At 42.8% G+C, this 18,915-nt stretch overlaps 1 protein-coding gene and 1 long non-coding RNA gene across 3 annotated transcripts in view; one reads left to right on the top strand and one right to left on the bottom strand.

Annotated features, from left to right (window-relative positions):
- Positions 1 to 18,915, bottom strand: part of LOC102946534 (TGF-beta receptor type-2) — an 87,175-nt gene that overhangs the window by 45,301 nt on the left and 22,959 nt on the right.
- The window catches only part of LOC122462485, a 30,844-nt gene that overhangs the window by 4,233 nt on the left and 7,696 nt on the right, over positions 1 to 18,915 (top strand). The window contains exons 2-3 of one of the 2 annotated variants that reach the window (XR_006285042.1): positions 3,533 to 3,660; positions 14,019 to 14,090. This is a non-coding gene — a long non-coding RNA (uncharacterized LOC122462485). Of the gene's footprint in view, positions 1 to 2,934; positions 3,661 to 14,018; positions 14,091 to 18,915 lie in introns of those variants that run through there. The other variant, XR_006285041.1, reaches the window with a different exon arrangement.

The raw sequence follows: 18,915 nt of genomic DNA, 5'->3' as shown, positions 1-18,915 counted from the left end.
CCCAGCACTGTCATTGTGTCATCCTCTCTTTGTACTTTTATTGTTTTTACACAGCGGTTACACTGGATTTAGTATAATGCACCGATTTAATTGGAATGCTACGTTCACCCCTGCTACTGTGTGACCTTGACCATGATCACTTCGCCTCTGATACTCCATCTATAAAATGGAGACAAAGAAAATTCCTTTATAAAATGCTTTGAGGTCTGCAGAGGAGAAGCGCTGTAGCGGAGCTAAAGATTAGGGTTGTTTTCCCTTTGATGGGTGTTGAGAGATAAGAGTGAATCACAGCCTTTCTTCCAAATGCCCCTGAATTTAGGGACGGGATGAGGAGGTTGGAAATGTTGGTCTGAATCTGAAGTTAGCTCATGTCTCTGACCCTTCTAATGGGCCAGCCCAAAACCTCTCTTCTGAACAATGCTGAACGTTTGGGGGGAGGGGAGGGAAGGTTCTGGATTTCACTCTGGACCCAGACTTTTCAAGGGGAGAGCTCCCCTCTCATTTAAAGCCTTTGGTTTGTTGCGTGGCACTTTCCGCAGCACAGGTTACTGTTGTGTAGAGAGTCCTTATTCTAAACACACTATGATGAAGAAATAATTTCAGCAGGCGTGCAGTAGCTGCTGTGTATATGGCATGGGTACAAAATCCTATTTATTTTTGTACCAGAGCTGAAGGAACTATTTTAGGTTAAGGAATAAATCTCAGCTAAATTTAAACTTCCTGTTGGAAAGCTGTTTGTTTTTGATTTTAAAAAGGCAACCAAAAGAGCCATCAAGGAAGTGTTTTAAAAAAATGGCCCAAATGTAGGCACTGAATTAACGCAGCCTGATTTGCAAAGGCGCTGAGTATCTAAAATCCTCACTGATTTCGATGAGAGCTGTCAGTTCTCTCCACTTCACAATGAGATTTTCAAAACTACCAAAGAGATTTGGACACCCAATTCCCAGTAAAACCCCACTCTACCTGGTTCTGCTGTGACAGTGATTGGTTTTATAGCCTTAATATTAACATCCCATTAATTTTCATGGGTAATGGGTTTCCAAATCCCCTATGTGACTCTGAAAATCTTAGCCTTTGAAAATCAGGACACTCTAATTTAGGAGCCTAACTTTAGGCACCCAGATTTGAAAACTTTGGCCCTGTGTTCACGTGTTTATTGTTCCAAAGGGCTAGTCTGAAACTTAATTTTCAAAATAAAGCCCCAATCCTGCAAACTCCCACTCACCTAGCTAGGCCCTACTCACATGAGCCGTCCCACTGATCTCAAAGGTACCTCTTGACTAAGTTGCCTAACTCCTCCCAGGAGTACGGATTTTCAGGATCAGGTCTTTGAATGCCAAGTGTCAGTGAATTAAGAACTTTGTAGCAAAAACTTCAGGAACTCTTTAAAAGAAGCACCGACGCCACCAGCCCTACGGTATGTTAGCAGGGGATGCCGCAGTTGTACTCACGAGGATATTGTGCCTTATTTTGCTGTGTCAGAGAAAGGATTTGTTCCTTTTAATCTTATCACACATGGCAAAGAATCTAGTAGCAGACCATAGCAAAATAAAAGGCCAGTTAAATATATATGGAGTCCTAATTTTCGGTTGCTTGGGTTGTCTGTATTAAAGTACCCCAGGCAGAATGTGCTTTGTACCCAGACTTCTCCAAAGGGCTCATATTTAGGCACCTGCATGAAGTGACCAGGTACTCAACTATGCTGATCACCCTGCAGCCGCCACTGTTCTCAATAAGGCATCCTCAGTGCAGTCCCTATAAATCGGATCTTCCAGCTGCTGAGCACTTTGGGCATCCGACCTCTTCTCTTCAGTGCCTAACTCCGAGCTCCTGAAAATGTGGCCCCAAGTATCTTAGTTATTGTCACTTTATATTTTGGATAGCAGTGCCAAAAATCCAGTGTAATAACATTCTCTCTAGGAATTGATAGCACACCCATCACTGTGGTAACTGAGTGCCTCAGCTGAGAATAAAGTCATCCTTCTCCAGTATCTTTGTGTCCTCTTCATCTGGGTCGTATGGAGTTCAAAGTTTTCCATCATTAATTATCTAAAGTTTATTCTATGAAAAAGTCAAATTCTGCCCTGGGATGTGTGCCAGAGGTTCCTATTGACACACATCTGGGGAAAGTACTTAGCCTTGGATGTTCTATGTCTACACTACCCGCTGGATTGGCGGGTAGCAGTCGATCTATCGGGGATTGATTTATCACATCTAGTGTAGACGCGATAAATCAATCCCTGATCGCTCTGCTGTCGACTCCGGAACTCCACCATGGCAAGAGGCGGAAGCGGAGTCGACGGGGGAGTGGTGGCTGTCGATCCCGCACCGCGAGGGTGCGAAGTAAGTGATTCTAAGTCGATCTAAGATATGTTGACTTCAGCTACGCTATTCTCGTAGCTGAAGTTGCGTATCTTAGATCAATCCCCCCCTAGTGTAGACCAGTTATCCACCAGTGAACTTACAGGCACCCTGTTGCCTAAACATAGGTAACCTGCACCTGGGGGAGAAAACCCCAAAGACAATCTGTGAATTAGAGAGGGAGTGGAAAGATGCCTCATGGCATTAAGGGATTTTAGCTTCCTTGCTTCCCAAATCTAAGGCATGCAGGCTGCTCTAACACCATCTCGTGTGCCTAGTGTGATCCTTCCATCAGCACTGCTGCCCCTCTGATGTGCATCAATAAAAGAACACTTGGGACCCTTACACACAGAAATAAACCATTTACAAGCTTCCGTGGCTTCGGATCTTAGACCAGTGTTCACAACCAAGAAGGAAGCCTGGCTGGAGTAAACAAATCTGTTGATTCCATAGGCTGGGAAGAGGAATTTTTTTTAATTGACCTATGAAAGAGTTAAAATGCCACACAGCAAGGATGTCTCCAAGAAGCAGCATTGTGGCTGTGAGATGGGAATTTGGGTGGGGTGGGGGGATCAAACCAAGAAGATAGGCAAGGTTACTATAAAACTTCGGTACAAACTGATACCAAGAGTTCTGCATTTTGGGCCAACTCCTGGCCCTATTGAAGCCAATGGTAATTTTGCTGATGACCTCAGTGAGACCAGGATTTGAGGATAACCTCTCTAGCACACTGTTTTGAACACTGATACTGGACCTCCTAAAACTGGCCAGAACTGAAATCCTGGCTCCAAACACCTCTTAGCTTTAAAGAGTTGATCCAAGTCTGGATCTCACCAGCTCATCTCTCTCTCTAGGTCTGATTCTCATTTTACATAAATGTAAATATACTTGATGGCCCCTTTAAGGTCCCTTTACACGTTTACAGGAGTGATCTTAGTGTAATTGAGTCTGGCCCTCTGTCACTACAACTGTGGAGAAATTGGAATCCAGCTCCCAACTTTGCTGCAGGAAGGCTCATTGCAAGCACTCCCTGGTGGATCTAGGTGAAGAGCGTGATGCAGATAGAATTTGGGTGATGACTGCCTTCCTCAGGAGACGAAGCTAGAACGTTGGTGACAGGCTATGCTGAAAAGCTAGATCAAGTGGGAAGGCTCTGTGCTTTTCTTTACAGATATCCTCCCTGAAGCCCAGTGAACAAGACAGTGCTTGAGCCAGCCTGTGTCAAATATCCACCCGGGGAAACTCAGACTGGAAGAGGATTGTTCCTCCGTTGTCTGCAAAGGAGAGGAAGCACACAAGGTATGGGGGTAAAATGAAAAGAAAATGAAAGTTTCCATGTGTGAAGATCTGGGGGCCTCCCTTTAGAATTTTTGGATCTTTTTACTAAGAAAGACACTAATAGATCATGCTTGATTTACTGCCATTCCTGTGAATAACCCCTGTTACAGTCAATAGGAGTTGTGAAGGTGGATCAGTAATTATACTCAGCAGTTGTGTGGTGCTTTCTATCTTCAAAAACTGTTACTGCACCCATACAAGATAGATAAGCATTATTATTCTTGTTACAGATGGTGAAACTGAGGCATAAAAGATAGCCAGTGACAGAACCAGGAGCTCCTGGCTTCCAGTCCAGTGTTCATTTCATTAGTCCCCACTTCAGTCCATGTATTAGCCTGTTTACATTCTGCTTGTGACAGATATGGCAATTCCCCACAATATCCCTGAAAGACCTCCTTGTATTATTGTGGGCCAGGATAGTATGTAACATTTCTAGTGGGGAGATGTGACAAATGTGAGACCTGGGAGTTCAAAAGACTAACTTGGGACAATAAGTGTTGAGAGAAATTAATGCAAATTATCGCAATTCTGATTATGCAAAACTCCAGCCTTTTGAAGCTATTCCCTGAGGTGAGGGTCATTCTCTGACTGCCTGTCACAGAAGGCCAAGATCAAAGGCCAAAGCTGTATAAAGAAATGGTTTTGGATCTGGATCTAAGCCACATGAACTTGTAACCATGGGAAAAATCCACTTGTGTTTTGAAGGACTAAAACCTAGCAGAGCCTGAGGCTGGAGTGAGAGGTGACCTGGCACACTTCTTAGCGTGCCTTCTGTTTTAGCATGTTTTCTCTGTCATGCTTTTACTTAAGAATAAATGTGCTTGCTTAGAAGAAGCTATGTCGTAACTTACAGTATCGGGTGATCCACTGGTCACAGCCCTTGGAAAGAAAGCCAGGCACAAACACTGGCCTTTTAGGCAGTCTGGCTTGCTGGGGATTAAACAGAGTAAGGCAGGGAGCTGTGTGGCCTTCAAATCCAGGAGGTCAGGAGGAAGTGAGATGAGGTTCTCTGCCCAACAGAGATGACATCTGGAAGCCTGAAGCAGTTGCCCTTTGTGGACCGCGGAGGGGGAATACAGGTGCAGTTGCTCTGAAACGGACATTGCTCCCTATGTGTTTGCTTGGAAACAATGTTTTGTGACTGCAAATACTGGAATGGAGTAGTGAATGGACTACGTGCAATTTTAATAGTTGCTGAAGTGTGTGTGTGTGTGTGTGCACGCATGCGCAGGCATACCACAGTCTCTAAAGAATGGTTTGTTGTTTGTTTATGCCCCTGTCCTGCAAAACACCACATGCAGTCAGATCCTGCACATTCATATTGATTTGCAGGCTCAGGGCCCCAGCTTGTTTAACCAGACAATATTGTACCAGTGCCTGTGGAGGAACTAACTATTTGGCAGTGTCATTTGTACTGCAAAATGAAGAAATAAATGCAAATATCCGTTTAAAAAAAAAGTCTAATATAATTATGTAAATAAGATCCAGAAATAATGTTGCAACGAGTCAAAATTCTGTGGAGATTGTCCTAAACTATGTTTTTCATGGATTCCATTATCTTTTCTGAGAGAGATTATGGCAGGAACACCTACACTTATTTTTACTTGTTAATAAAGAGAAAGAAACCCACCAAAAGTTCCTTCAGGACTTTGTGTCCCTGAACAATTAGCTCGTAGGCACAATTTAGCTGCCACATCACTCAGAGTAGTCCTAATTAGACCCAGATGAACACTTTCAATATTAATACTCAGATGATTTAATAAAGCTGCACAAGCAGTAAAAGTAACAATACGCTTCCATAAAGGGGTTCCAGATGTTCCTGAGGCAAATGCTAAACATCAAAATAAAAACTTCAAAAAAAAAAAAAAAAAAACTGGATAAGCAAAACTTGGAACAGACTATAAACTAATTAAATGCGGGGTGGGTTTTCCAAAAAATAAATTGAAGCCATAAGGACGTGATGTGAGCCAATAAAATAATAGTTAGTCAAAGTTACTGTGAAACAACAGTTTGGAAGGGTGGTCTGAAGTCACCAATAGGTGGGTTACTTTGTGCTTTGTCTCTTCCTCCACAGTAATTTTTTGTGTCCTTGTGTATGGGAACACATTCATGCCTTTTGGTGTTGGTTGCTATGAATCAGGAGCTGTTCCAGATAGGATAAGAGCTGACTAAGCATTGGAACACAGACATGAAGCACGAAAAAGTTTTGGGGTTTCTCTTACTGGAGCAGCAGAATTGACACCACTGCCAAGGGGCTTTAAAGTTTGCTTTTCAGTTGCTTTAAGGGGCCTGTGTTCCATCTGTATAGAAGACCATTCTATCAGTAGCTTTGGGAGGCCCATGTTCTACCCTGTTGCCTGTGTGCTATTGCTCACCTCAGCCCAGAGGGGCCCATGTTCTACCATTTTTGCACTTACATTTATCCCTGTGACAGGATGCTGTTAACAGCTTCAAATTGGGCTCTCTGGAAGCCAGCACCCTGGTCACTTAGAACAGTGGTCTCCAAACTGGGGTGCGTGCACCCTAGGGGGTGTGGGAGATGATCCCGGGGGTGCACGGCAGCAGAAGCGCCGCCGGATGGCACTCCGTCATTTTTCTCCTTCGGCGGCAGCTCTGCACGTCCAGGGCTGGTGTTCCCCTCCGGCAGCCCGCCTGCGGCAGGTCTTCCCGTCGTCTTCCATCGGCGGCAAGTCTGCAGCAGGTCTTCCCGTCTTCACCCTGGGGGTGCGCGAGCCAAAAAGTTTGGAGACCACTGACTTAGAACACCCAGGGCACTGGGTGTGTTTAAGATAGAAGGGAGCATTTACACTTGCTGGTTGTCTGATGAGTTAATAAGGTAATTAGCTCACCAGCTGGAGAGCCCAGGTAGGAAAGCAGGAAATATAAAAGGCCAACCCTTGGAGCAGGAAAGAGGCTCCTCATAACTGTTACTCACAGCCTCAGACTTTGAGGTCAGAAGGGAGCATCATGATCATCTAGCCTGACCTCCTGCACATTGCAGGCTACAGAACCTCACCCATCCACTCCTGTAATAGACTCCTAACCTCTGGTTGAGTTACGGAAGTCTGCAAATCATGATTTAAAGACTTCAAGTTACAGAGAATTCACCATTTACACTAGTTTAAACCTGCAAGTGACCCATACCCTATGCTGCAGAGGAAGGCAAAAAATCCCCAAGGTCTCTGCCAATTTGACCCAGGGGAAAATTCCTTCCTGACCCCAAATATGGCAATCCGTTAGACCCTGGGCATGTGGGCAAGACCCACTAGCCAGACACATGGGAAAGAATTCTCTGTTACTATGTGGCTGTAGTTTGTACTGGAGTTTATGAAGGAGACAATCAATAAACACTCATGGTGACGGTACTTTGGTGTACCTGTGTGCTGCTTAATTCACCAACAGGTCTCATCACTCCAGGAAAAGCCTGGCTGGAAGAGGGAACCCATCACAGTTCCCTTTAAGCAGGGCCGTCCCTAGTAATTCTGGGGCCCTATGCAGTCTCCCTGTGGGGGTGTGGGGGGCTCCAGGGCTCTGTGGGGAGGGGTGGGGCTGGCTTAGGGGGCAGGGGGGAACCACCCCACAGCACGGCTGGGGCTGGTCACTGCACTTCCTGCCGCTGGTGAGTGCAGGCCCAGCCCTGCTGCAGAGCTTGGGGGAGTGGGGGCTGGGCAGAGCATGGCAGGGGCCCTGGGGAAGAGCTGGAGCACCACGCAGCTGCGTAGGGCACCATGAAATTTGGTGCCCCAAATTTCCTAGTGCCCTAAGCAGCTGCGTACTTTGCATATGGGTAAGGATGGCCCTACCTTTAAGATACTTGTTTTCTACACATGATGCACCATATTCTTCCTGTTTATATGGTGACCTAAAATCGCTTTTCCAGCAGCTCTCTGCACTGATCTTGTGCACCTCAATAGACTTAATTCAGTCCCTGAAACATCAGGCTCCCAGTGGATAATCTGAATGCACTAGGGGGAGGTGCTTGGATAACACAGTGATGGTTGAAGTCACTGGGACCACACAAGGGAGCAATCATCTTCCACAGCACATCTCAAACAGGTCCCATATCACAATTTGGCTACATATCGTGTAATGTCTGTGCTGGGCCTTCTGCAAAGTCACAATATCATTGGCCCCAAATGATAACCAGTAAGGATGGCAAAGAATTTGTAGTATATAGCATATGTGCCAGTGAAGCAAAAGGCATCTTCCAGCTGAAACAATGACATGTGCTATGCAATTAATTTCACATGTGCCTACTTTTGAAAACTGGGCTCTCCACATGGTACTGAAGTACCATGTGGAGCTTTATACATCCATTAGAAGGTGTCGATGAGTGTGAGCCATTTATTGATGAATAGAGACAAAATGCCCCGGAGAGTGTCCCAAAGCCACATGGTGTCCCCAAGGGCTAGATTTCATGTTTGGGTCTTTGCTTTAACTGACAGCTGTTGTCAGATGACATGGCAGCAAGGCAGCTTCTCACTGAACATGCTTTGGAGGAGAATTGTGCACGTTGTTTATTTCCTCAAGTGTATACAGTAATTTCCACTTGGCATATTTGTTCCTAATATCCCTGTCTGAGACAATAGGCAATGAATAACTGGGATGCAAAGCTAAGACCTCTCACGTGGGGTCAAACCACATCAGATTGGAGCCCAGTCAGACACCGATGAGGAAGACGCACACACGTTTAATGGCACTGGGATCGTACAGAGCTGCTGCTTAATGCACAGGATTCCCTGCACTTCTCAAAAGCATGGATTGAGGCACATTTTCATGAGGTGTACGTGTGTATCTGAGCCCAGGATTAGACTTCAGAATTGGATTTCATCTTGTGACTAATGACACAGCTATATAATAACAGAGCTACTCATAAAATTATTCTGAGAATGACAACATTCTTTCCCTGTTATACACTGTATTTGTTTCTCAGTATTAAAAAGAAAAGAAAAGCCAATGGGATCTAGCTTCCCTTTGATCCGTGTGAGAGAGCTAGAAACTTTCCCCATCAGCAAGTTTTTCCATAACTGCCTACTGCAGGGTTCCTTTCATGATGTCCAGTGTCAGAGACAAGATACTGGACTAGATCCAGTGTGACAATTCCTATATTCCTGATCCCCAATAGATTTGTACACTGAGAAATTACAAGGCCAGAAGGGACCATTGTTACCCTCTAGTCTGACTTTCCTGCATAATACAGGCCATAGGGTTTCCCTGAATTAATTCCAATTTGAACTAGCGTAAATCTTTTAGAAAAACATCCAGTCTTGATTTAAAAATTGTCAGTGATGGGGAACCCACCAGGCACTTGGAAAATTGTTTTAATGGCTGTTACTCTCATTATTAAAAATTTGTGCCTTTTATCTAGTCTGAATTTGTCTAGCTTCCACTTCCAGCCATTGGATCTTGTTATTCCTTTGTCTGCTAGACTGAAAAGCCCATTATTTTCAAATGTCTGTTCCTCACATAGATACTTTTAGACTCCATATATACACATGGGTATCAAGGGGAGGGCAGACCAAATTATTTGAGTTGGAGAGATTCAGAAGCAAATTTTCCAGGATACCCCATGATGTGCAAATCACATCTTCTATTAGAATCTCAGTGTTGCTGGAACAATTTTTATCGTGAGGGTACTGAGAGCCATTGAACCAAACTGTAAACTCTGTACATAATGGAAACCACTCAGAGCCAGGGGGTGCAGTTGCCCCTCCCCCCGCACCCTTAGTTCCAGCACCTATGGTGTTGCTTGCACTTCATTTGGTCCATACAACTGAATCCTGCCCTCACGTTGCCCTATACAATAAACTAGTGCACTTGTGAAGGCTGGAGTGAGTCCATAATGTACCCTGGTGAATAAAAAAGGGTTGATTTTGATTGCATTAGACACGGTGCTTCCTAAGGCCAAGTCAGACATGCAGTATACACTTTGTGGACTAGCTGGACCTTTTTCAAAGGTAGGATAGTAACTGACTTATTCTGTTATTTATCTTTTATTCTTAAAAGTATCTTCTTTAAATTGGAGTGTTTTGTAAGTAAGGCTTAGTCCTATTACAAAGTAAATGCTGATGTGCAAGGGCTAAACCAGTTAAGTTCTCAAGCCTGCTGCAAAATAGGAATAATGGAGATCTGTAGAATATCATCTCCCTCCTGTCTGGCTGTCTAATCTATTGTATTTCTAATCACTAATGTTTAAGCGCCATTGTAATTACTGGGCTTTGCATGTGGCATTTGCCTCATGACAGTTTATCATTATATGATGAAGTTTTATACGGTAACGTATGGGTGCAATGTCACAAAACAAACATCAAACTCTGCATGCGATTTCTGCAGTCAGTACCAGCGCAATCAAGGGCATCATTCTAGCTAACAGAAAGCAGGAGTAAGCCCAGAATGATATGCAAGGATTATCTTATGTTTCACTTCAATTTCTTTGGCTCATGCAGTTGTTCTCCAGCTCTTTAAATCACAGGAGCATAGAAATTAAAGATAGAAAAGATGTATTATCTAATCTATCTGTCTATGGTATTCTTTAATGTGCTCCTCAACATAATATCTAGTTGCTGTTACTGCCTGTCATCTAGCTGATCCCCAGTGAACCATTCCTGCATTACATCTTACTATTTTTTAGTGCTTTGCCCAGTCTGATGTTAAGTGTCCTGAGCAATGGAGTTTTCACTTCTTCCTTAGGCAGGTTATTCCATTCTTAGGAATTTTTTTCCTGCTATTAAGTCTAAATTTTCCTATTCTGAATTTCATCCCATTGCGTCTAGTCATGTCCCCTTGTATCACCCGGAATAGAAGAGAACCTCAGAGTGACGAACACCAGAATTACGAACTGACCAGTCAATCACACACCTCATTTGGAACTGGAAGTACGCAATCAGGCAGCAGCAGAGACCAAAAGAAAAAAGCAAATAAATGTACACTACTAAAAAATAAAGGGAAAGTTTAAAAATAAAAAAAGATTTGACAAGGGAAGGAAATTGTTTCTGTGCTTGTTTCATTTAAATTAAGATGGTTAAAAGCAGCATTTTTCTTCTGCATAGTTAAGTTTCAAAGCATTATTGAGTCAATGTTCAGTTGTAAACTTTTGAAAGAACCACCATAAAGTTTTGTTCAGAGTTACGAACAACCTCTGTTCTCTGAGGTTCTTCGGTAGTTATTCCCTCTCCTTGGAACATGTGCAGGCAATTATTATATCCCTCCTCCCTTAGTTGTCATATAGCCAGCTATCCATATTTAAAAGGCTGATCCTGGAAAATTCTTGATCACATAAATAGTCCCTTTGATTCTTGCGTGAGAAAGGGCTGCAGGATACACAATGCTAAGTTCTTTCAGTCTTTCCATTTAAGCCAATCCCACCAGCCCCCTTACTCACAGATGTTGTTCTTTTTCTGAACTCCCACTAGTTTGTCTCCCTCTTCCTGGTAATAAGGTGCCCAGTACTGAATATAGAATTCCCGGGGGCGGTCTCACCAGAGTGCCGCTGCATTATGATAGGTTTGTTGCAGCACAGTGGTACTGATGATTATTTTCCATATTGGGCACCCTCCTTTTTCGTTTGAAAACAACAACAGTGCTGACTGACTCATCGAGCCTACAGCCTCTGAGTCATTTTTTTATTTCTGGATTCCACCATTCCACCCTTTGCAGTGCAATGAATAGCACATACACACACACATATACAGCGTGCAGCTAGAGTTCACATTTTTCCAGTAATAATGAAGCAATTGCCATACCATTGAGGAGAAATGATTGTACTTTGCACGCTCTGGCAATTGTTTTCCATCGTGTGAACTCTGCACATGAAATAAGGACGGTTGTAAACTAAAACTGTTGTTGTTTTCACTCCGCTTGGCTGCAAGCTAACGTGAGGAGTCATTTAGACAGTCAGCTTGAACTTTGAAAGTACAGGAATTGACCCCTTACTCACTCACTCACTCTCACACACACACACACCACACACACACACACACACACACACACACACCCCCGCCCCCCGCATTTTCTCTCTGGCTGGTTAGTAGCCGGAATCATGGCAGATAGGCACTTCCTGAGCAGGTGGGATGAGTTGTAAGGCAGTCCCAAGCGGTCACACTGAACAACTAGAGGCCATTGGTGGAAGAGGTGTCATGGGGAGTGGAAGAGGCAGGCAGGCGAGTGTGGGGAATCCCCAAAGTGAGCGCTAAGAAGGAGGCGGGAAGCAGGGACTGCTGAACAGGCAGTCAAGGGAGGGGAAGGGATAAGTGAGTGGGCCTGGATGGTGGCTGACCAGTCCTCGGATGAAGGGCTTGCATACTGTAGGACAGAGGAGAGGGGCTACGTGGTGGCAGGCTGGGGGAGAGGAAAGGGAGGTGGCCCTGGGAGGGCTAGGAGGAGAAATGATCCAACGCCTGCCAGCCATTAAGAGCGGACTGTGATGCACTGTAGCCCTTTGATCAGACAGCTGTTAAATTTAAGTTCGACAGAGCTCAGCGTGTTGGCTACAGATCAGAATTTGCACAGGTGGCTGGGACTGAAGAGCTAACGGTAACTGACTGCTGTAATCTCTCTAAAGGATAGAGCCATCTTCATAGCATTGTCACCAGCTCTTCTCTTGTCCTGCTGTGATCTCCTGCCGTGAGGCCCTTAGCTAACAGGCATGCATTGGGAATAACCCAAACAAAACCAACACAACCAGTCGTTGGTTTGCCGATTCAGAGCCTGATTCTGGTGCCTGTTGCCGTGGTATCTAAAGGCCATATGGGTGTTGCAAGGGGTTGAGGGAGAATTACTTCCGAGCAGGAGAAAAGTAGGGCCAATGTAATCAACATGATATTGCCCCTCCTCCCGGCAGAGGGTGTAGTGCTGGGAGGGTGCGTGCCCAGAGCACTGAGCACTATGGGGGATTCCAGGTGGCTTTGCAGCCCATAGGCAGCTCTGGGGATGCTACTGTAAGTTAGAGCAGCCTCTGGGGTGCCATTTTACCCACACAGCAGCCCAGAATCCAGACGCAAAGCTGCTGCTGTTCCCTCTCTCCTAGTGCTGCCCCTTCTGTATTGTGCCCTCCCCCCTTTATGGGATCCTTGAACACAACTTCCTACCAGTCCTCCTCAGCTTTGTGTATAATAGGTACACACAAGGCGTAACACATGACTCCAACCAAATTCTTCCTGCACAGAGTTTGGGGTCATGAAAACCTCGGGGGGGGGGGTGGTTAAGCAGGAGCAGCGTGCACAAGGTGCTGCCTAGCTTGGTAACCACCTCTAGTCTCCCTTGCGTGTTGCAGCACTTCCAGCATCCACCCCACCAGGCAATGCTACTAGAGAAGCATGTTTGGGCCATACGGCCAGATCTGTAAAGGCATTTAGGCACCTAAAGATGCAGATATTCATCTCCCATTGGGGAGTTAGATGTCCAGGCGCTTCTGAAAATCCCACTAGGTGCCCAGGTGCATTTTTAGGCACCTAATTACCTTTAAAAATCAGGCCCATTGCCTGCACCTTGAGCTGAGTGACTAATGCAAGGCAAGTCAGTTAATCCTCAGATTTTGCCTCTGCTGTGCTCAGAAGGCTAGACTGTGATTTGCTAGGAAGGGGAAGAACAACCTGGGTCATCCCAGGAGCAGCGAAGCCTCAGGCAGTCACGATTCCTTCCCTGCGCTTGGTCTGGGGGCAGAGAGGAGGCAACTATTTGATATGGGGCAGGACACAGCCAGGGCTCGTCTCATGCCCCACCCACTTGCTTGCAGGGAATATCGGGTGGTAGCTGGAGTCACAATCTGAGCAGGGGAATGCGGGGGCGGGGGGGTGCCTTTGCTCCCCTGTGTAGCTGAGAAAGGGCTGTGACAATCTACCCAAAACGTATGGTGCAATTGCAAACTGATCGTTCTTAAGGTATTCATTGTACAGGAGTATGTACATTTTTTTTCCCATCGTGCGACTAGTTCACAAGCAGATGATGGCAAATGACATTGGCATTTGTGGTTTGTTGGCTAGTGACCTAAATCATGGTACTGGTTCTCTTCCCTGCTTGGATGATTTGTTTCATTAATATTTCTTTTGGATTTATCCAATGCTTAACATGCTGTAACTAGCTTACCACCCCAGGGTGCATTTTGAACTTTGAATATTAGAATCAAATATATAATTTATTTGCTTTGGCTGAATATTCAAGTTTGAATTCATTTTCTATGACTGTTCGTGCTAGCAAACCTGTGCTGATAAAATGTTTGTGGAAAGTAAATGCAAAAGGGTCATGAATGGGCTGAACTGAAATCCTTTTTCAAATTCAAAAGAATAATTACAGGATGCTTTTCCCTCTTGCTCCTCATTCAGGCTCCAATTACTACCCCTTAGGAATAAAGTTATGGAAGGATTGGGCTGTATTAAACTACAAGCAATTATAAGGTAATATTCTATATTTATTCTTTTGGTTTAGATGATTAAAGTAATAACATTTATTGTAATGAAGCAATCTTTCCCTTTTTATGGATCCTTTCCCATGTTCATTAAAATGTGGGTATACTGATTTATGATTTGTGTTTTACTTAAAGCAATTTTTTTTGTTAAAATGTAACCATTAGTGGGCAAAGGAAGACCTATAAAAAAGAAAAACAACAACCTATGTATCTGAGATTTTGAAGTTAAGGAGGACCTGAGAGAAAGTCCATTAAAGTCAGTGGAAAGACACCTATTAAATTCAGTGGGCTTTGGATCAGACCCAGAAAGGATATGAATGCAACCAACAAGAGGTATAGAATTTACATACATTTTGAGGGCACCAGTCAACCTAAATCAATGTAACTCAACCTGAGGCTGTTTCAGGAGTGAAGTTTCTTCAGCATCGAGTGACAGGAGTATGGCAAACCCCACAGGAATCTCCATAGTTTGATGTTTAAGCAAATTTTACTGTAGCCACTTATATTTTAGTTTCATACAAAGCTGATTGAAATCTTTTTACTAGAAAGATAGGCCCATTGGAAAATGTTGCTAGAAATTATTCACAGAAATGTCTGCAAATATTTTGTTTTTCAGGACCTGGTTAATCAAAGCACTCCAACATTTTGTTCTGTTATGAGTCACTACCATTGCTTCTCAACTCAATAAGGTCCAGATTCAGCAAACCTGTTAAGCACTGGCTTAACTTTATGCATATACTTAATTACATCCCTATTTGGCAAAAAACTAAGTCAAGTAATTAAAATTAAGCACATGCTTGAGTGCTTTGCTGAATCGGGGCCTTACTAGGTTGAGAAATAATATAATAACTTGTAACAGAATGTTGTTCTGTTGTGGTGGTGTAATTTTAAAATGATTGCCCATGGCTCCCTATAGGTGATTCCTGTGCCAGACTAAGTTACTTTGACTAGTCCTAAATAATAAAAATCACCATCTCGGGGAAGGAACAATTTAATCAAGGCATCTGATAGGGTCCTACTGCAGTATATGGGACATGACAACAGGAGAGCAAGTGGGAATTGGCCCTGGGTGAATTCACAATTCAACATGAGTATTACAAGAGGTTGGCACTCTGCCTGTAACACATCGAATGAGCAAAGTTGTTCTAAAACAAGGCATGGGTGGTTATAATTCCTGATACACAGTTACACCCCTGAGGTTAGTAGGCACCACGTTTTCAAAAGTGCTCAACACCCAGTAAATCCCATTGAAAATCTGCCCATAGTTGGGTTGTATGTCAGCACAGTGGTAGAAATTACAGTAATACTTCTAGTCACACAGGACATAAATATTAGATAACTGCTCTTTAATGACATGACAACTTAACATTGTTTTAATACCATGTAACTGCATAGCGTGTACTGGCACTTGCAGATTACTGTGTAATTACATTCGGTATGTCCGAAAGCAATTACCATGTGATGTAAACTGGCATGGAGGAGAAACGCAATTGTGGGTTTACCCTGTGATAATTGTTCCTAACCTGTTAAAAATGTAGCAGCTGTATGTTAATTACAGTACTATGAAATTCAAATGTGAATAGTTACTATGTAAACCATGGTATCCAAACTTTGTCCAACTAGGGGGCCATAGGGGCTGCTTGCCGGTTGCTAGAGGACCATGTCTAATTGCCTAATTTAATGAAAATGGAGCAGAATATGTCTATCATCATCTTTAATATGGAGATACAACCCATGGATCCTAGAAGCAATGATCCATCTCATTATGTGTGTGTACTTCAGTTTATTAACATGTGCTCACCCAAAGTCATGTGTAGACTCTTTATAATAATGTCATACCAATATCCAAAAGCTAAGAACAACCTAGAGCCTCTCCAACCTAAAACTCTTCAATTACTCCCCCCTAGACACTCTTACCTCATTTTCCTCCCCTTCAGGTCCACCTAGAAAAGCCCGAGAGAATACAGAAGGGCCTTGCAGTGTAACTTGAAGGTCCCTGAGGTGACCAGGACCTAGAGCTGGTTGAATAACGACAATATACTCATGAAATTCTACCAGCTCTCCAACGACCCCTACCCATTTACGACTTTACAGACTAAAGCCAACACCTCAGAATACACCATATCACGACTAGAAAGAAGACACTGCAGCCCCATGAAGAGCACATGGCAATAATCCCATCTCCAAGTGGCTAAATCATGGGTCATTGAGGTGAGGACCCCATGAGAAAGAAAAACTACAATCTACTGGCTGGTACAAATGCCATGAAGTGCTTTTGTCTTGAGCTACTATCAGGATGTCTAGAAGCTGCTGAAGACAGTCCAATGGTTAGGGCATTAGCATGGCACTGGAGAAACCTGGATTCAATTTTCTGCTTTGCTACAGACTTCATGTGTGATCTCAGGCAAGTCACTTAATCTCTCTGTGCCTCAGTTCTTCCTCTGTAATATGGGGGTACTAGCACTTCCCTACATTGCAGGGGTGTTGTGAGGATAAATATATTAATGAGTCTGAGGCATTCAGATACAAAAATGATAGGGCCCATATAAGATACTTAGATAAAATACAGGTTGCAAACCTGAGTGGCAAAAGGAGGGAACTAACACCAGCTCTATCTTTTTCTGCTTGTTTCTTCTGGGCTACCAACAAAAGGTCAGATTGGATGATTTTGTCTCAGTCAGCTCACCTTCATTCAAACCCCATTCTCAATAAGACACTGACCAGGGAGCTCTAGTCTTTGTAGGCCACCTCCTGCCCGTATTAATGGTGAAAGTAGCAATAGGCCAAAAGCAGAACAAAGTGAGCTGTATTTGGCCCACCGGCTGCTATGCCTTGACCACCTTGATCTTAAGAAAAATATTTCTATATTTTTTTGCCCAGGAACTGAGCATTGTGTGTATTTTCCTAGCTCTGCAGGAGCAGATGGAAGTAGGAGAACAAAAAGGGCAATAAAAAAAAAAACCCTAAAGATATCCTCAGAATAGGTAAACATAACAGAAACATTATCTGGGTCACATTTGGGCAACAGAGTTTGCTCTGTTTCAAGTGCAAATGGTTTACTGATGATTTAGATGAACTTCCTGGGGAGTGTTTGAAAATTCCTGGCACACGTTCTATTTACCATCTGTTAGGAGGACTTTGATGAGCCAGCAAAGACATGCTGGAATGGAGTAGTTGTTATAACTGAGTGATCCACTAACTTCAGCATCTTTCAATCCTTTTGATTATTTACAGTGATGTAAATAAATGTACTTTTGTCAGAAAGTTCTAACACTGACTATTCCTTCATATCTAATAAAACTCTTCTACGTTTCTACCCTACCGTGGAAATAACAGTCTCAACAAGCTGAAAAATATAGAAATTTCCTTCCTAAAGATCTTCTTCTGAGGTGTTATGAACAGTCATAATTTATTTGCATTGGTATAGTACTTCATCTTAACATTCCCACCAGGCCCATGTGCCCACACCTGGAAAGAAAGCTGATGGAATTTTTTCATAATTTCAAATTTTTGTACAAGAAATGTTACAATTTTTGCAAAAATTTCCTCTGTTTTTCAACCAACTAAAAGAACTGGTCAATAAAAGGTTTACCAGCTTTATCTGTAAATATTATAGCCTACAAGATACCAAATACTTTATCCTGTTGTACCAGACAAAAATGTTGTTAAATTGAAGTTAAAGTTGAGAATACATATCCATAACATAAAGGTTTTAAAAAAAACACCTTTATAAGGGCACTGTAATTATTAAAACCAATTATGCTCCAAACCTCTTGAAAAAAACAAACCAATCAAGCCCAAACCACGAAACTGAAAGTAAAAGTTGAACTTAAGAGACCCAAACTTTTGAATGCGCAGGTATATGGCCAACTGATCAACGCTGTGCCTTAAAATGAGGCTACTAACACTTCCCTACTTTACCAAGATGTTGTGAGGCTTAATTAATTAATATTTGTAAAACACTTTGACATCCTCACATGGAAGGCATTATAACATTGCAAAGTATTATTACAAAATATTAATTATAATTTGTATATGTATACACAAGATTAAATTATGATCCTCTTTCTCTCAATAGGTGTTCATTGCCTTTTATAGTAATGTGTCATGGAAAATAATTAAATCTGATTTACCCAGACATAATGTACATATTTTTGCCAATAAATTAATAATATAAATGATATGCAAGAAAAACAGTGAAACATAGTTTCCCTTTGGAAACTGGTGTGAAAAACTCTTATGTCTAAATACTGCCAGACTATCATAAAATTTAATGTGGAATATTCTTAACTGTCAATGTACAGTGATACTGAGCAGGTCATCCGTATTTTCCATTTTTTGCAAGAAACACAAATGATGAATTAAATCAATTGATAGTTGGTGGTGATAAGTGAGAATAGTTTCCTCTTCCAGGTATGTGGAATGATAGTTCTTTTTTCTTTCTGTCTTGTTTTTTCTCTAGATAAACCACACTTAAAATAAAGTCCACTAACCTGGACTTTAGTTGCTGAAGTCAGTGGATATGAGCGTACTCAGTAACAGGCCTTACATTTGTAAATTCCTAAGTATATTGGTTGAAATTTTCAAAAGTGTTAAGTGATTTTCAGTTGTTGAGTTGGAGACACTTTAAAGGGGTCTCATTTTCAGAAAGTGCAAGGCATCCATACTCTAAAAATAAGGCCCCTGCAGGGAGTCTCAGGTTGGGGCACCCAAAAATTGAGGCATGAAAGTCACCTTTTAAAATTGTAGCTTTGTTTACGCATATTCCTTGATTCAAATACTTTTCTGATTGTGACCAATTGGGCAAATCTGTG

This window comes from Chelonia mydas, chromosome 11 (assembly GCF_015237465.2).
Source record: "Chelonia mydas isolate rCheMyd1 chromosome 11, rCheMyd1.pri.v2, whole genome shotgun sequence".
Taxonomy (NCBI): domain Eukaryota; kingdom Metazoa; phylum Chordata; order Testudines; family Cheloniidae; genus Chelonia; species Chelonia mydas.
This window is presented reverse-complemented; position numbering and strand designations above follow the sequence as displayed.